The sequence below is a fragment of the Stomoxys calcitrans genome, chromosome 4 (genome assembly GCF_963082655.1).
Source record: "Stomoxys calcitrans chromosome 4, idStoCalc2.1, whole genome shotgun sequence".
Lineage (NCBI taxonomy): Eukaryota > Metazoa > Arthropoda > Insecta > Diptera > Muscidae > Stomoxys > Stomoxys calcitrans.
The window spans coordinates 51,250,969-51,277,395 of NC_081555.1; the positions used below are offsets into that span (position 1 = coordinate 51,250,969).

The window sequence follows — 26,427 nt, forward strand, 5'->3', positions numbered from 1 at the left end:
GGATTTTTGATATAGTCGGCGTTGAAAAATTTTTTCACAGCTTGTGACTCTCTAATTGCATTCTTTCTTCTGTCAATTATCAGCTGTTACTTTTAGCTTGCTTTAGAAAAAAAGTGTAAAAAAAGTATATTTGAGTAAAGTTCATTCTAAGTTTTATTAAAAATGCATTTACTTTCTTTTAAAAAATCCGCAATTACTTTTTGGGCAACCCAATATATCGCTTGACTAATAGTTTAACAATATAAGTGCCTTTATCTGAATCCCATAAGATATTTATTGGTCTACAAATTTAAGTTTGGATGTAAAGTGTACTCCATTCTTAAAATACTTTATTTCAGCCCGATATTCTCATGATATCTTACCGAAAACACCCCTAAGTTTTCGATGGTGAGGTGGTCCCCCAGATACTTAGCCCTGAAAAAATATCAGCATCGTGCTCTTCTTTCAAATACCATTTATTTAAACCCCATATTGCCATTGGTTTAGGGGAGTTAACACGATGAGGCGTCCCCAAACACATGGCCCCAAAATTGGTTATTAAATTTTCTTTTCTAATCTCAAATTCCTTTCATTTGAGCCAAATTTGGCATGGTCGAAAAATTTTTACCCTTTGGGTGGTGTTTTGGGGAAGGGGTGATGTCCTAGATACATGGTCCTAGATTTGGATATCAAATTCATATTCTACTCACAAATACCTTTATTTGAGCCCCATATTGTGATGGTCAGTAAAAAATTGGTGTTTGTGGGGTACTTTGGAAAAGGGGTAGACCCCCAGAAAATTGGTCCCGAAAGTGGGTATCAATTCTTGTTCTACCCTTCAATACCTTCCATTTAAGCTCCACATTGACATGGTCGGTAAATAAGGCCGATTTAAGGGTGTTTTGGGGTTTGGGGTGGTCGCCCAAACACTAAGACCGGAAAATATATCAGCAACGTGCCTTATTCTCATATATCTATATATCATTTATTTGAACCCTATATTGCCATTGGCCTCAAAATTGGATATCAAATTCGTTTTCAAATCTCATTTTAACTCCTTATTGCAAAAGCCTGCAAATATGTCCGGTTTGGGGTATTGGCCCTAAAAAATATAAATATTTAGTTCCACCCTCTTTACGACCCAAATTGTCTTGGTGAGTAAATACGTCCTATTTAGGGGTTGTTATGGTGGTGGGACGTCCCCTAAATAGTTGGTCGCTAATGTTGATATCTGATACGTGGTCTATTCTCAAATACCTTTAATTTGAGCTCCATATTTCCATAGTCGGCAAACATGACCGTCTTGGGGGGTGTTTTGAGGGATGGGCGGCCACTCTGTGAGTTGGCCTTGAAAATATATATCGGATTCGTGTTCCACTCTAAAAACCCTCTTATTTTAGCCTCATACTGCAAAAGTGAGCAAATACTTACTATTTGGGTGGTGTTGTGGGTGTGGGGTGGCCCCATATACACTTTTCCAAAATATTGATATCACATTCGTGCTTTACTCACAAAGACCTTTCATTTGAGCCCCACATCGCTATGGTCGTAAATTTGTCCCCTTTGGGGGATGTTTTTGGGGAGAGGCGGCCCCCAAACACTTGGTCCCATATTTGGATATCAGATTCTAATTCTACACATTTTATTTAAGCCCCATATTGCCATGGTCAATAAAAAAGTCCTGTTTGGGGGGTGTTTTGGGGAAGGGCTGGACCCGCAGAAACGTGGTCCTATATTTGGATATCAGATTCGCATTCTACTCGCAAATACCTTACATTTGAGTCCCATATTGCCATGATCGGTAAATATGCCCGATTTAGGGGTGTTTTGGGAGTTGAGTGGGTGGGGTGGGTGGGGTGGCCCCATAGACACTTTTCCCGAATATTTATATCAGATTTGTGGTTTATTCCCAAAGACCTTTCATTTGAGCCCCATGTGGCTATGGTCGTAAATGTGTTCCCTTTGGGGGAGGTTTTTGGAGAGAGGCGGTCCTCCAAACACTTGGTCTCATATTTGGATATCAGATTCTAATTCTACACTCAAATACCTTTTATTTAAGCCCAATATTTCCCATGGTCAGTAAATAAGTCCTGTTTGGGGGTTGTTGTGGGGAAGGGGTGAACCCGCAGAAACTTGGTCCCACATTTGGATATCAGATTCATATTCTACTCGCAAATACCTTTCAATTGAGTCCCATATTGCCATGATCGGTAACTATGTCCGATTTAGGAGTGTTTTGAGGCTTGGGGTGGTCCCCCTAGCACTTGGTTCGACAATTGGATATCAGATACGGTTTCTAATCCTCAATACCTTTCATTTGAGTCCCATATTGTCATGATTGGTCTAAATATATGTTTGGTAGGTTTCAGGGTGGGGCGGCCCCACTAGGTACCCCATCCGAAATTTGGATAACAATTTTTTTTTTAATGTACTATATGAGAGCACACAAAATTTCGCTTAAATTGCACCACCCATCTCCGAGATCTGGCGTTTCTGAAAATTAGGGTAAGGGGGAGGGTCCGCCCCCTCTTCAGATATCAAAAAATTTAGTACCCTATTTTCACCACGGGAAAATTTCAAGAAAATCGGTTCAGCCGTTTCTGAGTCTATAAGGAACACACAAACATACAAACAAACAAACCTACAAACAAACACAAATTTATTTTTATATATAAGATAGGGTCGGAAATGGATATTTCGTTTTATTCCCACCCCCATCCTTCGGTGGTGTGTATAAAACGTACCCAGTCGCACAGTTTCTTTAGCAAGTAGGCAAAAACCTTTCTAATATGGCAGAAATGCAGATGGGGAGCACGTATATATAATGAAGGAATGTCTGTCTCCAAGTGAAGCATGCAATTCGGTGCATTCTTTAGTAAAAATAATATATTCTTCAAGAAGAACCTAGGCAACTTCTCAACCTGCTCGAAACGTTGAAAACCCCAAAACTCTGCGCCGTACAACGGTATAGAAGTCGCAGCAGAACGGACAGCGGACTATAGACATAGCTCAGCAAATTAGCGTTCAGAGTCGGTTTTGCTAAAGCGAACTTCGAATCTATATGCTTAGATGTAGATAGGTTAAATGTTATATTAACACCTAGGTAGTTATACCCATTTACCACTTCAATAGTCGGTTCTCCGTACTTTCAATTCATGTCTCTCCCTATTCTCAATCTTTTCCTAATTATCATAATCTTTGATTTACTGAGATTGATTTTCAGGCCCCATAAGCTGCAGTAGGAAAAGAGAACATCTATCATTCTCTGTAACTCAATCGGCGAATCTGATAAAAAGACAATATCGTCCGCATACATTAAAACCTTTACCATCCTTCCACCGACAGTTACTCCATATAGCAAACATTCTGGCAAGACGTTCAAGTACAAAGAAAATAAAACTGGACTCAAAATTTTTTTGAAATAATTATTTTAAAATGTACATAACCCGTGTAAACATTTCGGGGTTTTAAGATTGTGTTTTTAGTTCTTAAAAACTTTCATTTTACTGCTGATGTTATTCAAATAATTTATTTGCTTGGCCAATCTGCCGTAGTTATCAAAATTAAGCTTTATTTTGTATAAATAATCGCCATATAGGAATCCAGTGAAATGATATTACAAAGCAAAAACACATTTTCTGCCTTACTTTAAAATAAGGTTTTTATACCCTCCACCATAGGATGTTGGTATACTAATTTCGTCATTCTGTTTGTAACACCTCGAAGTATACGTTCAAGACCCCATTAAGTAAATATATTGTTGATCGTCATGACATTTTAAGTCGATCTAGCCAAGACCGTCAGTCTGTCTGCCGAATATAAACCGATCTTGGGTCTTGACTTCTTTAACTTTTAGAAGGTGCAATTCTTATCTGATTAGGCTGTAATTTTGCACGTGGTGTTTTGATGTCACTTCCAATAGCTGTGCTAAATATTCGGTTGCCCAAAAAGTAATTTCGGATTTTTCATATAGTCGGCGTTGACAAATTTTTTCACAGCTTGTGACTCTGTAATTGCATTCTTTCTTCTGTCAGTTATCAGCTGTTACTTTTAGCTTGCTTTAGAAAAAAGGTGTAAAACAAGTAAAAGCGTGCTAAGTTCGGCCGGGCGAATCTTATATACCCTCCACCATGGGTCGCAATTGTAAATTTCTTTTTCCGGCATTTCTTTTTAGGCAAAAAAGGATATAAGAAAAGATTTGCTATGCTATTAGAGCGTTATCAAGATATGGTCCGGTTTGGACCACAATTAAATTATATTTTGGAGACCTGTGTAAAATGTCAGCCAATTCGAATAAGAATTGCGCCCTTTGGGGGCTCAAGAATTAAAATAGGGAGATTGATTTATATGGGAGCTGTATCGGGCTATAGACCGATTCAGATCATAATAAACACGTATGTTGATGGTCATGAGAGGATCCGTCGTACAAAATTTCAGGCAAATCGGATAATAATTGCGACCTCTAGAAGCTCAAGAAGTCAAGATCCCAAATCGGTTTATATGGCAGCTATATCAGGTCATTAACCGATTTGACCCTATTTTGACACAGTAGTTGAAAGTAGGAATAAAATTGGATATCATAACAAAATACTTCGTGCAAAAATTCATTCAAATCGGATAAGAATTGCGACCTCTAGAGGCTCAAGAAGTCAAGACCCAAGATCGGTTTATATGACAGCTGTATCAGGTCACGGACCGATTTAAACCATACTTGGCACAGTTGTTGGATATCATAACAAAACACGTCGTGCAAAATTCCATTCCAATCGGATAAGAATTGCGCACTCTAGAGGCTCAAGAAATCAAGACCCAAGATCGGTTTATATGGCAGTTATATCAGGTTATGGACCGATTTGAACCATACTTGTCACAGTTGTTGGATATCATAACAAAACACGTCGTGCAAAATTTCATTCCAATCGGATTAGAATTGCGCACTCTAGATGCTCAAGAAGTCTAGACCCAAGATCGGGTCTAGATTCCAATTCCAACCGACCTACACTAATAAGAAGTATTTGTGCAAAATTTCAAGCGGCTAGCTTTACTTCTTCGGAAGTTAGCGTGCTTTCGACAGACAGACAGACGGACGGACGGACATGGCTAGATCGACATAAAATGTCACGACGATCAAGAATATATATACTTTATGGGGTCTCAGACGAATATTTCGAGTAGTTACAAACAGAATGACGAAATTAGTATACCCCCCATCTTATGGTGGAGGGTATAAAAAGTATATATGATTAAAGTTCATTCTAAGTTTTATTAAAAATGCATTTACTTTCTTTTAAAAAATTACTTTTTGGGCAACCCAATATGATTTAAATCGGTCTAAAACCTGGTATAGCTGCCATATAAACCGCTCTGGATCTTGACCGCTAGAGGGCGCAATTCTCATCCGATTTGGCTGAAATTTTGTATGGGGTGTTATGACTTCCAATAATTGTGGTTAGTGTGGCGCAAATCTGTACATAACCTGAGCGTCTAGAGCGCGCAATTCTCATCCGATTTGGCAGAAATTTTGTACAACGGCTTCTCCCATGACTTTCAACATACGTGTACAATATAGTCTGAATCGATCTATAGCTTCTATAGCTTCGTACAGTTCCCATATAAACCGATCTGCCAATTTTGCTTCTTGTGCTACTACAAGTCGCAATACTTATCCAAATGGACTGAAATATTACACAATGACTTCTACAATGTTCAGCATTCAATTCTTTATGGTTCGAATCAGACTATAACTTGATATAGTTCCAATAGCATAACAGTTATTATCTCGCGGTATCTCCTAAAAAGAGATACCGCGCAAAGAACTCGACAAATGCGATCCATGGTGGAGGGTATATAAAATTCGGCCCGGTCGAACTTAGCACGCTCTTACTCGTTTTAAATTAATATACCTGTTATTTTAAAAAAGTTTTCCTGTCTTTCATTTGCCAGTCACCCTAAGAGGGTTCGGATACAACAAGTTTACTTTTGCGCTTCACGTCCAAATCGTCTGTCATTTCGTTTCCCCTTACTCCGCTATGGCCCGGCACCCAAACAATGCAGATCGAGCCATCCTCAAATGAGGCGTTAATCTCCTTCTTACACTCCAAGACTTCGTGGCTTTACGGTCCTGGTTGTTATTGCCCTGATAGCCAGTTTACTGTCACACATGCTGTCAACGCCTGGATCTCCACCTGCAGAGTCGTATTATGGTCAGGCAGTCGAAAACAGTTCTCCGTCCCTGGGTTCTCAATGTAGCCGTAGGTCCACTCTGCCCTTTAGCTATGATCCGTCTGTGTAGCATGAACTTTCAAATGGCAATACCAGAGTTCCGTATTATTGTCACATGTTTCCGATCGGAAACCTGTTCCATTCTTTCCAGGTTTCCTATCGTCGCCGCGATTATACCGCGATGGTGTGATCTGCTCCTTTTCTCCATCTATAGAGATGGGTTTCTACCGGGTAAATACCCAACGCTTCGGTATTTATTTGGTAAATACGCAATAAATACCTCTTTTGGATATTTTTTTGGGTATTTAAAATTTTGCAGATATCTTGGGTATAAAAACACTTTATACAAATCTGATTTTCTGATCACATAAAGTCAGATTTTAGTTATTTATAGCCGCTATATAAACCGATCTCCAGACTTAACGTCTTGAGGCAATAAATTGATAATTTTTTTATTCGATTTCGATGAAATTTGGCACAGTGAGTTCTGGTAGACCCCTTCCAATTTCTGTGAAGTTTTGTTCAGATCGGACTATATTTAGATATAGCTGCCCTATAGATGACTGACCGATCTCCCGCTTTTTCCCGGTATTGAGGCCATAAGAAATCCATTTATTACCCGAATTTGATGAAATTTGGCACAGTGTAGACCTCAACCCATTCCTGTCAAATGTGGTCCAAATCGGACCGTATTAGGATATAGCTGCCATATAGACCGATCTCCCAATATAGTGTTATGAGTCAATAAAAGGAGCATTTTTCATCCTATTTCGATGAAATTTGCCACAGCGAGTTTTGGTACCCCTCTAACCGTTTTGTTGAATATCGTCCAGATCGGACCATATTTGCATATAGCTGCCATATAGACCGATCTCCCGATATAGAGTATTGAGCCCATAAAACGAGAGTTTTTCCTCCTATTTTGATGAAATTTGATTGCGTTTTGATTGACCTCTTCACCAATGTGTCGAACATCGTCCAGATCGGACCATATTTGGATATAGCTGCCATATAGACCGATCTCCCGATATAGAGTATTGAGATCATAAAATGAGCATTTCACAGAAATGGGAAGGGGTCTACCAGAACTCAAGGTGCCAAATTTTATCGAAATCGAATAAAAAATGACCAATTTATTGCCTCAAGACCTTAATTCAGGAGATCGGTCTATATAGCGGCTACATATAACTAAAATCCGATTTTATGTGATCAGAAGATCAGGTTTATATACAAAGAATATGAAACCATCAAAAATAGTTTGCAAATTGTTTGTATATCCAAGATATCTACAAAATTATTAATATCTTTTGGGCTTTTGGGTATAAATGGGTAAATACCCGGGTATTTACCCATTGCCCATCTCTATCCATCTATTCTCCCATCGCCTTAAGTCTCATAGTTGCAGCAGCTGACTCACACTTATTCTGCATATCTATGGGTTGGACATCTAGAAAGGTTTTCATGCCAAGACAACATGTTCTCTGAACCTCTTGTTTTATCATATTGTTGCACATTTTCTCTATCGCAGTCCACTAAACTACTGGAGCAGAGGAAAGAAATGGTCTAATCACGCTCCCGTAGAACCATGGGCTATCCTCGGATTCGGATACAGAGCCTACGGCCCGGCTACATAGTGCTCTTCACCTTTCAGTCTTGCCCATATGCTCCCGAATGTAAGACTTCTAGTTCTGTGTCCTGTCCAGGATCACTCCTTAGTATTTGACCTTGTCGGACATCGATATGGTTCTGTTTAGAAAACTTGGTGCGTCATAAAGAGCCTCATTCGTCTTCCAGGTGAACAGACAGATTTCAGCCTTCTCTGGGTCAATATTTAGGATCCAAGATCTAGGCCAGACGTACATATGCCATCCACAAGACCCTTAACAGCTGTCTCACAATCTAACTAAATCATATTTGAAAATATATTGTCTTCTACGGGCAACAAACTGTTCAATCAACGTATGTGCGCTTCAGCTTATTACGGATGCCTTAAGTGTCCACACCAATCTACACCGCATTTGATGTAAGAAATGGGAGACATTTGTAAATCTTTGCTCCGATTATAGTGCCTTCAAGGACATTCGGCTTTGTGGTATTCATTGCAGGTCCTGAAGGACATAGCAGTTATTTGCATAGCAAATGATCACCAATTTGGATAAAAAATGCAGAAATGTTTAAAAGATTTAGCGTTGATTTTAAATCTTAGTGCTGCATAGTTATCTGGTAAACTTGCCATGGCATTTACCCATTTAAGCCCACAATGAAATTATTTACCTAATTTAACAACTGCTGGGTAATTCCATTGTCAGAGATATTGCCTCAACGTTTAGTGGGTGTAATTAAAAATTAATTGCTCACACACACACATGCACCCAAATGTAATGTCTATCAACGATGTGCTTGGTACATGTCTTCTTCTCCCAATATCAGTTGTCCTGACAGCATTCGTTTGCCTGATTTCTGAGCTTGATGATGGTTGTGCACCACCATAATACACCAGAACTGCCAAATACTTCAAGTCATAAAAGAGCAAAAAACAAAGACCAAACAAGAACGAGAACGAGAACATCTCCAACGACAAGGAACAACACATTTGCAATTATATCAAGGTGTTCTGTTTGTTTGCTTTAAAAATGAAATTCAAATGTTTCCTAAAATCCCCTTCGTAATTAATTGGGGCGAAATGTTATGCCACTAAAAGGAGTGAATAAAGCCAAACAGCATTCCATAGAATTTCTCTGCAAACTGCCATGCTCACAAGCATAAAAACTAAATTCGACAAATTTTTCAATGTTTCCTGTGAGAAAATTGAGATGTGGGTTACTGGTTCACTCGAAACACTGCAGCATTTGTAATAGAATACCTTGAAGAATTTTTTTTTTTGGTTCTATATCATCATACACTCGCCCTTATTCTGGGATTTAAATTATAATTGCATTTAAAATCAAAATAGCTTCACTTTTATTTGTTTTTGGGAGTTCCCATGATAACATTGCACTGAATTGCCTAGCAATGGGAAATTAACTTATTTAGTACCTTTTAACGTAATTGGAATTTTTATTTCATTGAAATCTTAGTCCGTACTCGCATTACGGAATATGATGACGAATGTATGTTGTCGCCCTTAGAGTTGGAATCATGAATCTGGAATTGAGATTTTGAATAGCTGAGTGGGTAACGAGATCGGATTCCAAGTGCAGGGGTCGAGGTTTCCATTCCCTCCTGGGACCTCGGCCGGTAACTGCTCTATTATTACAATAGACAAATAATCTGTTTTTGATTCCAAACCGATCGTTTTACTTAAAGATGGGTTTAGCTCTTCTCCTTCTCGACTTTGCAAACAAATGCACAAAGTTATAATACCCTGTGCCACAGTGGTGACGTGTGATATAAAAATGTGTTCGGCGTTCATAATAAAGATTTTATTTTTATTCTCAGCAACTAATGTCAGCTTGAAGAAGGATATTGATGTCCCAAACTATCGACTGCTTCAACAAGAAAAAATTTAACTGTCAATACTCGCATCACGGAATATAATGACGAACACTTGCCTACCATTTTTATACCCTCCACCATGGGATGGGGTATACTAATTTCGTCATTCTGTTTGTAACACCTCGAAATATGCATCTGAGACCCCATAAAGTATATATATTCTCAATCGGCAGTATGATTTAAATCGGTTCATAATATAATATGTCATGTAAATCGATCAGGGATCTTGACTTCTAGAGCCAATAGAGGGCGCAATTCTCATCCGATTTGGCTGAAATTTTGCATGAGGCGTTTTGTTCCAATAACTGTGCTAAGTATGGCGCACATCGGTTTATAATCTGGTATAGCTGTCATATAAACCGATCTGGGATCTTGACTTCATGAAACTCTAGAGGGCGCAGTTCTCATCCGATTTGTCGGAAATTCTGTTCAACGGCTTCTCTCATGACCTTCAACATACGTGTTTAATATGCTCTGAATCGATCAATAGCTTGATACAGCTCCCATATAAACCTATGTCCCGATTTTGCTTCTTGAGCCCCTACAAGGCGCAATTATTATCCGAATGAACTGAAATATTACAAAATGACTTCTACAATGTTCCGCATTCATTTATAGTCCGAAACGGACTATAACTTGATATAGTTCCAATAGCATAACAGGTCTTATTCAATATTCTATGTTTGTCTAAAAAGAGATACCGCGCATAGAACTCGACGAATGCGATCAATGGTGGAGGGTATATAAGATTCGCCCCGGCCGAACTTAGCACGCTCTTACTTGTTTAACTTATTATTAATCAAATATGTTCGAAAAATGAGACATGCTAGGTAATATTTTGGTGTGATCATTTTAATTCTTCATGAACAACTCGTTTTAATCAGATAAGACGTTTAACTCTCTCACCACAAGTACTTGAGTTGCTGGTCTGCGAACCACTTCCAAAAGGTTCCGTAAATGAGGGAACCGAAGAAAAAGAAGATGAAAGTTATGATGATTTAGAATACTTCACATTCGAAAATGAGTTAACTTTGGATGAAGTACAAGGATGATGCATACTTAATATTATGATATACTAGCTGAATCGGGCCCGCTCCGCTGCGCCTTCTGCGCCATTAAAGTTTGGGTGTTAGATATACTCCATAAATAAAAGTCTTTATTTCAGCTCGATATTGTCATGATATCCGATTTAGGGGTGTATTCAGGGGTGAGGTGGTCCCTTACACTCTTGGCCCAGAAAAATATATCAGCATGGTGCTCTTCTCTCAAATACCATTCATTTGAATACCATATTGCCATTGGTTTAAGGGGAGTTTATGGGATGAGGCGTTCTTAAACATTTGGCCCCGAAATTTGTATCTTTGGGGGGTGTTTTGGGAAAGAGGCGGTGCCCCAAATACATGGTCCCTCATTTGGATATCAGATTCGTATTCTACTCCCAAATACCTTATTTGAGGCCCATATTGGCGAGGTTGGTATATATGCCCGATTTAGGGGTGTTTTGGGGAGTGGGTTGGTCCCCCAAACACTTAGCCCTGAAATTAGATCAGCATCGTGCTATACTCAAAAATATCATTTCTTTGAACCCCATATTGCCATTGGCCTCAAAATTGGATATTAAATACGTTTTCTAATCTCAAGTACATTTCATTTAAACCCCTTATTGCAAAAGTCAGCAATTATGTCCGGTTTAGAGTATTGGCCATAAAAACTATCAATATCGAGATCCACTCCCTTTAAGACCCAAAATTGCCATGGTGAGCACATACGTCCTATTTGGGCGTTGTCATGGGGGTGGGACATCTCCTAGGGAGTTGGTCCCGAATGTTGATTCGTGGTCTACTCCCTAATACCTTTCATTTGAGCCCCATATTTCCATAGTCGGCAAACATGACCGGTTTCGGGGGTGTTTTGGGGGATGAGGCGGCCGTTCAGTGACATGGCCCTGAAAATATATATCAGATTCGTATTCTACTCTAAAATACTTCGTATTACAGCCCCATATTGGAATGGTCATCAAATACTTCTTATATGGGAGGTGTTATGGGGTCGGGGTGGCCCCATACACACTTTTTCCCGAATATTGATATCAGGTTCGTGCTTTACTCCCAAAGACCTTTCATTTGAGCCCCATATTGCTATTGTAGTAAATTTGTCCTCTTTGGGGGTTGTTTTTAGAGGGGGTGGCCCCCTTACACTTGGTCCCACATTTGGATATCAAATTCGTATTCTACACTTAAATACCTTTTGCCATGATCAGTAAATAAGTCCTGTTTGGGGGTGTTTTGCGGAAGGGGTGAAACTTGCTCCCACATTTGAATACTAAATTCGTATTCTACTCGCAAATACCTTTCATTTGAGTCCCATATTGTCGTGATTGGTCTGCATATATATTTGGTAGGTTTTGGGGGGTGGGGCTGTCCTCCTAGGTACCCCATCCGAAATTTGGATACCAAATTTTTATTTATTAGGTTACTTTAAGAGAGCACACAAAAATCGCACCACCCATCACCAAGATCTGGCGTTTTTGAAAATTAGGGTAGGGGGAAGGGTCCGCCCCCCTTCAGATATCAAAAAATGTAGTACCCTATTTTCATCATGGGAACATAATGCACCATCTGTGAAAATTTCAAGAAAATCGGTTCAGCCGTTTCTGAGTCTATAAGGAACACAAAAACAAACAAACAAATACAAATTGATTTTTATATATAAGAAAGATATGCCTCACAATTGCTGTGTTTTATTTTAGTACTGGATAGACAAGCCGTAAAGGGCAAATATAAAACAAAAAAAGTTTCCACTACAAGTGTGTTGATTTGCCATTTGTCATACTATCAAAACTAAACGACGAAAAAAATGAAAATAATTGTAAAATTTATAAATAAAATTTGCAAAAGATCTGTGGGCATAGAAGTCAATTAAAATTTATGAAGATTTGTGCAAGCAATTTTATAAATAATGGGTTTGAATTTTATTTTGCCATTCATAATAGAGGATTTTTGCGGGTGGCCACACTTATTTGTAAAAAACTCATCATGGCATTCATGTCGACAGATGTTCTACATATGCCTGCTCTGGTAATTTATCCAGAACTTCCGTAATTTTCAAACAAATTCCATTGCACTGCACTATATAGTACTGAAATAAAACAAAGCTAATATCGCCAGAATTAGGAGGGAATAATATATACGACCCCAGGCGTTCAGCATCACAAGTGGACATTCTTAATTCCTTTTGATCCCAAAAAGCAAAAATACGAAATATCATGCCAATCGATCGATAAATAATAACCCTATTGACTCAAAACTTCTTCCAGATTTGGCTTAGCCATGTCCATCTGTTTGCGTATCCTTTCTGTACCGTTTGTCCGTCTCTTGCTTTTTTAAAATCAAGGTACAGATCGCTTTTGCTACCCAATCTTCACGAAATTTTTCACATATCACTTAGCCCAAAGGCAAGCGTTATGTAAATGGAGGGCATGCGTTTCTCTATTTTCCAAAAAAAAAATCTCGTTTATGTTCGCCATATATCCTTGGTCATTAATCTCTAAAACGGTTGAAAACAGTTAGAGAGCGGCCATCGGTGGTCACAGTTACCGTTTGGAACTTGTAAGGCAATTTTTTCAGAACTATAGTCATGTGATTGTCGCACGGCATGGATTTCGTTAAAAGCGTGCCTTCACTCACCGATCCATTTCACGTTGCACAGTGGGAGAAAACGGAAAAAATAGTAAAAAATATGCCATATGAGAACGGGTAGGGATATCTCTTTGAAATTTGAAATTGTTAGGGCTGAGGTGTTACAAAACAATCCCCAAAATAGCCCTTTCGGGCAAAGATGGTTTCAAAATTTTAATTTTTTAGTAAATTTGCTGTGGAGGCTACAAATATTGCTAGGTGCAAAAAATTTTTTTTTTTGAATTTTTGAACCATAAATGAAGATTTGGCAGCCCGAAAATTTTTTCGAAATGTCGAGGTGACCAATTTCAGGGGGACTGCCAAGAAGCGCCCGGACCATCTAGGGCCTTGAAATTTTGCACACAATCTCGCCAATACTTCAGCTCTAACCATTTCAAAGAAGAGATATCTCTGTCCGATCTCACACAGTATATTTTTTACTAGTAATTTTCGATTTTCAACCATTATTACAATTTATGGTGCGATACCCCCAAATTTTTGGTGTTTGAGTTCGCCAATAGCCGTGTTAGTGTAGTAGTTTGCACATTGGCATCAATTAAGACCATTACTACTCTGGCTTGCCGTCTCAGGTTAACTTTCTCAGGTCTCCGAATGACAAATGGTCTACAACCACAGCATGATATTCCATATTACCCCACCCTCCTAATACACTACCTGATTAGGGGTTCCTTTTTGAATCGCAAAACCTCTCGCTATACCCGTATCCCAATTATCCAGTGTTATCATCATAAACAAATAAAAATGAAAAACGATGTTTCGTGGAAGCGATTGAAGTACAAAAACAATCCGTGATTAAAATAATCGAATTTGTTTATTTGCCCAGTTAAATTTATCATAAAGGGTGCCTTATCACTTCCGCTAAAATGCATTCATTGTAAATTCCCGTGTTATCAATATTTGAATAATAATGCAAATAAATCATAATAGCACGAGCACTAAAATAGGCTATAATGGCCATTTCATTTCACCAAAACTACAAGGCCAATAACGAAGCCAAATAAACGTTCGATCTAAATGAAATATTGATTGGCATTGGGAGGACGACAACTCATTTTTCATTACGATTCGATGATGGCGACGATATCGACTTACAAACGAATCGACAAGCAAACGAAAATATCCCCATAACCTACAACAGCATGAATTGATAATGGAATTCTTATCCCAACGCAGACCAGGGTTATAAATCATCAGCAGTGGTTGGAAGCCGATAGTGCGGTAGCTGTTGGTCTCTGACACTTAGTACCATGGCATTGGCCAAATGATTTGCCCTTTGCAATGGCTCAGAATCAACGGGTTACGGAATAAGCGTCAGCATACATGCGGTATAAGTCATGGAGGAAGTCGTTGTGCAAAATTTTGTGAATGTCGGTTGATAAATGCAAAACCCTTAGATTAAAAATTGGAAGGTGGGATCTATATCTAAATCTGAACTGATTTCTATGAAATTCACCAGCAAGGTCAAGCGTCATAAGGGAATACTTTGAACACAAATGACCATTTTTTTTGCCATATTAGTCCAAATTGGACGAACATGAGAAAAATTTCGGTTGATAAGTGCCCTTGTAAAGGTTTTAGAAGTAAAAATCGGGCGATATATTTTTATGGCATCTATATCTAAAACTTAACAGATTTCAATAAATTTCAACAGGAATGTCGTGAGTCATAAGAGAATCCCTAATGCAAAATTTCTTGAGAGACTGTGAACAAATGGCGATATTAACCCAAATCGGCCGAGCATATATAAGGGAGCTATATCCAAATATGACCCGTTTTCTTATAGGCTTTGTCTACAGGCCCATAAAAATTTTAAGACGATCGGATGAAAATTACGACCTGTACTTTGTGCATAAATAAACATGGACGGACGGACAAAGCTAAATTGGGTCGATACGTATGCTTATCCATGGTCTATCCCTCTTCCTTCTGGTTGTTACAAACAAATACACTATGTTATAATACCCGTACCACAGTAATGTTGTAGGGTATAAAAGTAGGTAATGATAGATTGCGTAGAAAATATGTTGAAAACTTAGTATTAACCCAGTGGAATTAAATAAAGGAAGACAAGTAAAAGCGTGCTAAGTTCAGGCGGGCCGAATCTTATGTGGCTTTCACCATAGATCGCATTGATCAAGTTCTGTTCCCCGTATCTCCTTATAGGCCAACAAAGGATAATGGATAAGAATTGATATGCATTTGGAGCTATGAACCGATTCGGGCCATACGTAGCTTGGATGTTATAGACCATAGTAGATGCAGACCATATTTGGCACGTATTCTAACTGAGAAGTTGTTGTGCAAAATTTCAGCCAATTTGGATAAGAATTGCGCCCTCTGGAGGCTCAAGAAGTATAATCGTGAGATTGGTTTCATGGGAGTTATATCAGGTTTTGGATCGTTCTTAGCACATCTGCCGAATGTCATAGAAAACGCAATAATATAAAATGTCATATCGGATAAGAATTGCGCTCCTTAGAGGGTCCAGAAGGGACGATCCGAGATTGTTTTATATGGCAGCTTTTTCGAAACATTGACCGATATAACCCATTTACAATCCCAACCGACCTACACTAATAGGAAGTAAAATTTCAAGCGCATAGTTTAATTCTTTCGAATATTAGCGCGCTTTCCACAGACAGATGGGCGGAAAGACGGACGAACATGGCTAAATCGACCAAAAATGTCATGGCGATCAAGATTATATCTTGTTAATAGGGTTGTAGACCAATAATTCGATGTGTTACAAACGGAATGGCTAGTTAGTTTACCCCATCCTATGGTGGAGGGTATTCTTAAGGAGCAATAAAGAACAAGTAAAAGCGTGATAAGTTCGGCCGGGCCGAATCTTATATACCCTTCACTATGGATCGCTGGTGTCGAGTTCTTTTCCCGACATCTCTTCTTAGGCAAAAAAAGGATATAAGAAAAGATTTGCTCTGCTATTAGAGCGATATCGAGATATGGTCTGGTTTGAACCACAATTAAACTATATATGGGAGACCTGTGTAAAATGTCAGCCAATTCGAATATGAATTGCGCCCTTTGGGGGCTCAAGAAGTAAAATAGAGAGATCGATTTATATGGGAGCTGTATCGGGCTGTAGACCGATTCAGACCATAATAAACACGTTTGTTGATGGTTATGAGAGAATACGTCGTACAAAATTTCAGGCAAATCGGATAATAATTGCGACCTCTAGAGGCTCAAGAATTCAAGATCCCAGATCGATTTATATGACAGCTATATCAGGTTATGGACCGATTTGAACCTTATTTGACACAGTAGTTGAATGTAAGAATAAAATACGTCATGCAAAATTTCAGCCAAATCGTATAGGAAGTGTGCGCTCTAGTAGCTCAAGAAGTCAAGTCCCCATATCTGTTTATATGACAGGTATAACAGGTTATGGACCGATTTGAACCATACTTGGCACAGTTGTTAAGTATCATAACAAAATACGTCGTGCAAAATTCCAATCGGATAAAAATTGCGCACTCCAGAGGCTCAAGAAGTCAAAACCCAAGATCGGTTTATATGGCAGCTATATCAGGTTATGGACCGATTTGAACCATACATGGCACATTTGTTGAATATCATAACAAAATACTACGTGAAAAAATTCATTCAAATCGGATAAGAAGTCAAGACCCAAGATCGGTTTATACGGCAGCTATATCAAAACATAGACCGATATGTCCCATTTACAATACCAACCGACCTACACTGATAAGAAGTATTTGTGCGAAATTTCAAGCGGCTAGCTTTACTCCTTCGGAAGTTAGCGTGCTTTCGACAGACAGACGGACAGACGGACGGACATGGCTAGATCGACTTAAAATGTCACGAAGATCAAGAATATATATAAGACGAATATTTCGAGTAGTTACAAACAGAATGACGAAATTAGTATACCCCCCATCCTATGGCGATCTGTCCCTTGTAGATCAGAGCAAAATTGTGGAAATTTATTTTTCAGGACTGTCCCTTGTAGACCTGAGCAAAAATGTGGATATTGTGGAGAATATTGATATGATGGTCAAGAGGATTACAAACGCCCCGAACGAAAACGGCCGCATTGTTGGATTCCAGAAGTGGTACGCCCAAGGAAGGTTTGCAGTAGACAATAAGGCGATAGCCACAAGCCACAGTCCTGTGCCATCTATAAGACAGAGTTCAGAAGATACAAGGGCGAGTTGAAAATAACTCACAATGAATACAAAATGGAGTTCTGCAGCTCCGTGGAAATTACATCGTAGCACTCTCGGCTATAGAAGATCGTATTATCCACACCTATCACGATGAGGCACATTTAGACGTCAATATCTAGTGAGGCCAATTAAGGATACAGATTTCCTAAGTAATTCTCCAACAGACGATGCACAGTGTTGCCGCGGTGTACAAAAATGCAAAAATCACAATGGAAATTATTATGAAATTTTTTATTAATCTTTTGAATCACCTTTCAAATAAGAAGATTAAAATAATTTTATTTGAAGTCCCCCTTCAGCTAATCGATGTTTTCGTACGAAAGTTTTTAACAAATGAATGCAAAACTTCTCTCCAAAGAGGTGTCGCACTGTCGCATGCCATTCGGACTCGGCTATAAAAAGAAGGCCACTTATCATTGAGCTTAAACTTGAATCGGAATTTACTCATTGATAGGTGTGAAGTTTGCCCCTGTTCCTAAGTGGAATGTTCATGGGTAAAATTTGTATTTGCATATCACGTTATTTACCGATTTGGACCATACTTGGCAGAGTTCTTAAGAGTCATAACAGAGGTCATCTTGTAAGTGCTCAGGAAAGGAGCTATATGATGTTATAGTCCGATTTAGACCGTGTTTGGCACAGTTATTGAAAATCATAAAAGAACACCACGTGCAACATTTGCACCAAATCGGACAAAAATTGCGGCGTCGAGGGGCTCAAGAAGTAAAATAAGGAGAACGGTTTATATGGGAGCTATATCAGGCAATAGACCGATTTGGACCGTACTTGGCACAGTGGTGACCGATCGGCAATTTAAATCTACATTTAATATCAGATTTCGCAGAAATTTGGGACAATGAGTTATGTTAGGCTTCTCAACATCCTTGTTCAATAAGCCCAGATCGGACCAGATTTAGGTATAGTTTCCATATACGCCGATCTCTCGATTTAAGGTCTTGGGCCCATAAAAGGAGCATTTATGATACGATTTTCGAAATTTGGGACAGTAAGTTATGTTATACCCCACGACATCATTATTTAGTTTGGTCCAGGGCGCATTGGTAAAAGGCGCTTTTATTGTCCAAAATTTGATACAATGATATCCCTAGTAAATACGGCCCAGATCGGTATAGATTTGGATATAGCTGCCATATATACCGATCTTCACATTTAAGGTTTTATACCAATATAAAAGTGAATGTATTAACCTATTTTACTGAAAATAGGCACAAAGAGTTGCGCTAGGCCCTTGAACACAATCGGTAGGTCAAATTCGAGCTATATTTGGATAAGCTGCTATATGTACCGATTTGCCGTTTTAAGTTCTTGGGACAATAAAAGCACGCTTATTACTCGATTTCGCTGAAATTTTACAGAATGGGCTTTGTTAGGCTCCTCAACATACGTGTTCAATATGGTTCAAATCGGTCTATATTTGGATATAGCTGTCATATAAATGTGCATATAAGGTGCGTTTTTTAACCAATGTAGGGCATGTAAGGAAGATGATGCGACTTTGGAACATTTCCATGTCATTGCTGGGCTTTCGCAGCCAACAGACACCGGTATTTAGGTGGGGACACCATACCAGACATGAACCAACTTTAGGGCGTGGAAAGCAATTAAAGATTTTGTAAGTTGCACGGAACTCCTAACTTATATTTTCTTTTTCGAGGTTAATTTTTAGTATTTATAGCTCACAATGAGACAATTATTGACTTAGGTGTATCCGCACCCTCTTTTCCGCCTAACCTAACCTAACCGATGAATGTGTGTAGCTATGTAGTCCCTTATATAGCCTTCTTGAAGATGGTGGATATTGAACCATATTTAGGTATAGCAGCTAGGGGTTCATAAATGATGCATTTTTCACTGTATTATGACGAAAGGTAGTTATACATCCCTAATGGTGGTTGTCCAAAGTTCGGCCCGGTCTGCAATGCATTTTTATTTGTTGTGTTTCATTTTATTATATTTCATTTTAATTTTATTTATTTTATTTAACTTTCCCTCGAACAATCCCTACATAAATGAAGCAGAAGATACATTCAGCAAACAACAATATTTTTAGCAGGCTGCCTGCTGATCTGAAATTGCAAACATAACAGCAAAATTAACTACTTATGGTCAGCAGACAGTGTCTGCTATTATCAGCAGACTTTTTTCTATGAGTGTACTTCCAAAGAGCTTTTTGAGGGTATCAATGCATTCTGCTGTCGCGAACCGCAACAAGATGCCCCTGCAATACTCGCAGCGTATAATTTGTAGGATGGACCCTCATCGGGATTCCACACATGTTCCATCTTGGGTATGATGGGAATGATGATTTCGTGGAATCCTACCACAAATCCTTCAGCTCGTCTATGTTGTATTTCCTGGTGGCTCCTTACCTTTTTCGACGACCATCTTCTGTTTACCAGATGGCTGTGACCTTCTTTTGGAAGTCACAGTTCTCCATGAAGACTTAGGGGCCATGTGCGCTTCCTTCATAATATTCTCTTATGACAAAACTTCAGCACGGGCCGGACCCACCCCCGAAAAAGATTTTATTTAATTTTTTCTTAAGACTACATTTTTATGAATTTTTAAGGACTAACTTTCAGCAAAAAACTAAATTCTGCTCTGACTTTATAACGAAATGTCACCGCCGATACGGCAGTTCCTGCACCCAATAGCTACCACAATTTTCAAAAAAGAAAAAAAGATTGAGATATCTTTACCAAATTCACAGTAACAATAATTTTGGAAATTTTCGATTTGAACAAAATGAGGGGTACCCCCACCCCCCCAAAAATAAAATCCTGGTTACGTCCCTGGATGCCAAATAAACCGATCTCGTATCTTGACTTCTTGAGCCTCAGGAGAACGCAGTTCTTATCCGATTTGGCTGCAATCTTGTACTATGACTTTTTTATGATATTCAAGAGAAGTTCCAAGTATGCTTTGAATCGGTTCAAAACCTGATATATCTACCATATAAACCGATCTATCGATTATACTTCCTGAGCCCCTAGAGGGCACAATTCTTAACCAATTTGGCTAAAATTTTGCACAACGACTTCCCCTACGTGCCCAACATGGTCCGATTCGGGCTATACTTAACAACATCCAAGTTAAGTATAGCCCGAATCGGCCAGTAGCTCCAATAGCATAGCAACTCTTATCGATTATCCTTTGTTTGCCTATAAAGTGATACGGGGCAATAAGCGATCCATGGTGAAGGGTATAAAATAATCGATCGGACCGACCTTAGCACACTCTTACTTGTTTATATCCAAACGTTACATGTGCATCCATTTCTTTTTCTTGGTGTATACTTATATTTTATCATCACAATAAATTTTGCACGCATTGTTAACCTTAAGGAATCCCACATAAACCTTAGAATATATAAAATCTCTGTTAAATTACAAACTAAAGCTGGGATAAAAACGAGATTATATGGAATTAAGGTTATGTGAATAGAGGTATATTTCGTATTGAAATGCAATTTGACGACCAAATCCCATTAATGGTGACTGAAATACGGCCATAAAATCTATCATACGCCACATTGGACGTCATCAAATGTAAAAAATATAGCTAATACGCACTGGAGTCCACAATGGCATATAATTAAAAAATGGAAACTCGTCAGCCGTTATTTGAAGATAAAGTTTGAAATGAAAAATAATGAAGTGTTATCCGCGAAAATCACAGTTGTTGTCCGATATTCAAACTGCTAAATTCTTGGATAGCGGAATGTTCAATTCTCCAGCCGAGGTCTTGAAGTCTAAGATTATTTATGGCTTTTTAGGTAGATTTTCTATTCAAATATAAATTGGGATTGCTGATAAATATTTGTGCCAGTGTTTGTGGTGTGGTTCGATCAAATTTTGTATGTCTAAATAAATGTCAACTTTTTATTTTGTATCATTTCCCAGGTAAGTATCAAAAGCATGCCAGAAACCAAATATACATAACACACATACAAATTTCCCATAAGAAAACCCAAATAATCGAACATCTGAAACAAGTGGAGTGTATGTTAGAGAGCATTTTTAAAAATTGGTTTAATTTAAAATGCCAAACGAACCGTGAAAAGCAGACACATTTTTCTTTCGCATCTTACCCACATGTGTTGTGCGGCAATAACACAATCGTTGAAAACATGCTCAGCTTAAACTACGGCAGTTACCTGCTTGGTGGATATCAACGACACACATTTTATAGAGGAGTAAGGGTATTTGAACTGGGAAAATTTAAAATGGTTTTTAAGCGTTCGTACAAAAAAAAAGAGGTTTGTAGGTGATTGCCGCAAACAGTATTGGGACAATTTGAAATCACTTGGTAAGAAGAACAGATGTTTTGTTGTTGGGGACACAGTCATGGTCAACATGTTTTAAAAACATTTACTTAAAAAGGAAATGTTGTGAAATATGTATATGGTACAGTTGGCGAACTTAGGCGAAATCATTGTTCGAATTGGGCTTTCTAGAGCCTCAAGAAGTAAACTCGGATGATGGATTTAAATAGGGAAACATATATCAGGTAATTGACTTCTTCGGATTCATTTAAAGCTCATAGGAGAGTCACCATTCACAATTTTGGCCAGGGCTATGGAGTCGCGTAATTTTGACTTGACTTCGACTCCGGAGTCGACACCGAGCACTTACATTTTGTTTATTTTTTTTTCTAAGCTACTATGATTTTATAACAAAGAAAATAATTTTGTTAACATCTTTTGACTATTTACCGCACCTCCTGTTAAAAGTAGTAGGCTTATTATTTTTAATAAAGAAAACATAAAATGCAGCACGACTCTAAAATGGGTTCCAGAAATCCCACTCCTAAGAATTTAGAAAAAAATTTTTTTTTTAGTTTTTGAGTAATTGCCGTTTTATGACAAGAGCTTATAAGAAGGGAAAATTTGATTAAACTAGTTTCATTCGTCCACTTAATGACAATCCAAATTTCATTACGATGCCCCTAACTAACTTGAGCTAGAATTTTTCTAAGACAGCTCGTTTCTTGGGTTTAGGCGAGGAAAAATGCTGCGGGCAAAAACTCGCAATTAGTAGTATTCTTCTTTCTTATTTTTTCGTAAAAGTGTACAATTCATACTTGAATACTTTACTATATACCATAAAGAAGGAGAAACAAGTAAGAGTGTGCTAAGTTCGGTCGGGCCGAATCTTATATACCCTCCAACATGGGTCGCATTTGCCGAGTTCTATGCGCCAAACAAAGAATATTGAATAAGAACTGTTATGCTATTGGAGCTATATAAAGTTATAGTCCGATGCGGACCATAAATGTATGCTGAATATTGCAGAAGTCATTGCGAAATATTTCAGTTCATTCGAATAAGAATTGCGCCTTACAGGGGCTCAAGAAGCAAAATCGGGATATAGGTTTATATGAGAGCTGCATCAAGCTATTGATGCATACAGACCATATTAGACACGTATAGAGAAGGTCATGAGAGAAGCCATTGTACAAAATTTCTTCCAAATCAGATGAGAATTGCGCCCTCTAGAGGCTCAAGAAGTCAAGATCCCAGTTCTATTTAGATGGCAGCTATATCAGGTTTTGTACCAATTTGCACCATACTTAGCACAGTTGTTAAAAGTCATAACAAAACACCTTATGCGAAATTTCAGCCTGATCGGATGAGAACTGCCCGCTTTATTGGCTCAAGAAGTAAAGACCCAAGATCGGTTTATATGACAACTATACCAGATTATTAAACGATTTGAATCATACTTAACACAGATATTATTATACCAAAACACTACGTGCAAAATTTCAGTCAAATCGGATGAGAATTGCGCCTTCTAGAGGCTTAAGAAGTCAGGATCACAGATCGGTTCATATGACAGCTATATCAAAACATGGACCGATTTAAACCATACTTAATTTAGTTGTTGAAAGTGATACCAACACATCACGTGCAAAATTTCAGTCAAATCGGACGAGAATTGCGCCCTCTAGAGGCTAAAGAAGTCATGACTCAAGATCGGTTTATATGGCAGCTATATCAAAATATGGATCGATTTGAACCATACTTAACGTAGTTGTTGATAGTGATACCAAAACACCACGTGCAAAATTTCAATCAAATCGGACGAGAATTGCGCCCTCTAGAGGCTCAAGAAATCAAAACCCAAGATCGGTTTATATGGCAGCTATATCGAAACAAGGACCGATTTGGCCCATTAACAATCCCAACCGATCTACACTAATAAAAAGTATTTGTGAAAAATTTCAAGCGGCTAGCTTTACTCCTTCGAAAGTAAGCGTGCTTTTGACAAACAGACGGACGGACGGATGGACGTACAGACGGACGGACATTGCTAGATCGACTTAAAATGCCATGACGACCAAGAATAAATATTCTTTATGGGATCTCAGACGCATATTTCGAGGTGGTACAAACAGAATGACGAAATTAGTAGACCCCCATCCTATGGTGGAGGGTATAAAGAACAATTAATTTAAAGCCATGTTACTTTGTGACGTCTGGCATTTCTCCATATCTACCTGCGGTATTGATTCATTAAGAAATGTCGATATCTTAAACAATAGATTAAGTATTTAACAAGTTTGTCCCAATTGTTGGGTTCTTGACTATTCAGAACAACAATTATCTCATTCAATGTTAGAAGCCCCTTTTCAAAAATCGCCAATCTGTTCACCCAAAACACAGGACATCGGTCGATGAAATGTTCAATATTTTCCTCTTCATTTAAATTAAGTTATTTTTCTTCTGACGTCGCCCCGAATTTATAACTGTTTAGGTTAGTGACTCCTGCTCTTGCTTTAAATATCATGAAAACTTTTTCCAAAGGTGTTTCGGCTGTTAACAGTTCAACAGATAGCTGAAATCAGGATAGCGTTCGAACGAATGAGGCTATCCGTATGGAATTTTTTACAGATTCTTCTTCTTGATGAAGGTCGTTGGTAAATGTTGCAAATGGGTCATTTGGTCCTGATTGATTTCAGTTTATAATACTAAAGAATTGTTAAAATACTTAAAGATTATTTCGTACTACGTTTCTGAGTATGGACTTCCAAACTGTTCAAAATCTGAGCTTATCCAAAAAACGGGTTTGTAATATTTGTATACACTACACCCCTACTGTGGTACAAAGAAGATAGATGGACCCATTAACAAGCAGAGAGAACGGCTCAGAATCTATTATTTATTTTTTGCAATTATGACCCGTTTGAAACCTGAACCTAAAGTAATATCAGCATCGTGCTAGAGCACGATTTTGTTTAAGCCCAATAATGTCAAGCATTTTGAAAGTGGCTATCAAGATATTCAGGGCTACGGGTCTCGTTCAGATTCGCACTATTTAATTTTTTTGTATTGGTTATCTTCATTCAAAATCAAATTTCAAAGCGACCACTTGGGATGCCACATTCTTAAAGATCCGTAGGTCCTCCTGTGTCCATCCCAATTTGAGGGTAAACATTGTTCTCTATTACCAAAGATCTTTTATTTTTGTCCTATTCTATCCTGATCGGCCTTCATATATTATTTTTAATTCCTTTTTTTTTGGTAGGATAGGGGTAGGGGGATTGCCCTCTGACACGTCCTTTCATTTGAGTACAATATATTCTCGGTCGTTCTAAATGACAGTTTGGGGTTGTATTTATTGGGAGGAGAGAGTCGTTAAGAACCAAACGACAATTTATTTGAGTCTTTTATTGTCGCGATCTACTTGTCTTGCGGAACGGTGAATCCGTTGTCATAGTCTTTTCTTTTAATTGACATATTATCCCAATCGAACTACACGTCCTATTGAAAGGTATTTCGTGGGTGGGCTGGTCCCAGATTCTGTCCTAAATGTGTATACGAGATTCGTAGTCAACTTCCAAAGACCTTTCACTTGATACCCATTTTGTGACGTTGGACATTTATGCCCATTTTGGGGGTTTTGAGGTTGGGGAGGCCCCGATATGGATAGGCCCCGATAATAGAAGATTCTCGATCTTCTTGATATTCTGAGCCAATTTAGCCATGTCCGACCGCCTGCTATCTGTTCGTTTGGCCGTCAGTGTAGGTCGGTTGTCTTATTATTTCAAATGCGTCATATCTGTCAATATAAACTGATTTCAGATTTCAGAGATCTTCTTGAGCCTCTAGAGGGCGTTATTCTTTAGCAATCCGACTAAAATCTTGTATAAGGTATTTTGCTCTGACTAGCCACCACCATAGGATGGAGGAATATTAATCTAGTCATTCCTTTTTTAACACAGCGAAACATTCGTCTAAGACACTATAAAGTATATATATTCTTGATTATCTCAACCGTCTGAGTCGATCTAAATATGTCCGTCCATCCGTCTGAAGAAATCACGATAGCGGTCGAACTAACTATTGATGTAGATCATTGGAGATTGCAAATCGATCATATCGGTTCAGATTTAGATATAGCACCCATATAAACCGATCTCCCGATTTGACTTCTTGAGCCCTTACAAGCCGCAATTTCTTATCCGATTTGGCTGAAATAAAGCACGTAATGTTCTGTTAAGACTAATAACAACGGTGTCAAGTACGGTCGGAATCGGTGTATAACCTGATATAGCCCCCATATAAACCGATCTCCTGATTTGACTCCTTGAGCCCTTACAAACCGCAATGTTTGTCTGACTTGGCTGAAACTTAGCGTATAGTATTTGTTATTAAATCGGTTTATAACCTGATATAGCTCCCATATAAACCAATTGCTCGATTTGACTTCTTGTGCCCTTACAAGTCGTAATTTTTGTCTGATATGGCTGAAACTTAGCATGTAGTGTTTTGTTATGACTTCCAACAACCGTGACTT

The 26,427-nt window shown here is 38.4% G+C and overlaps 1 protein-coding gene across 2 annotated transcripts in view; it reads right to left on the bottom strand.

Moving 5' to 3' along the window:
- Nucleotides 1-26,427, bottom strand: part of LOC106094111 (ras-related protein Rap-2b) — a 209,739-nt gene that overhangs the window by 177,708 nt on the left and 5,604 nt on the right. The window lies entirely within an intron of this gene.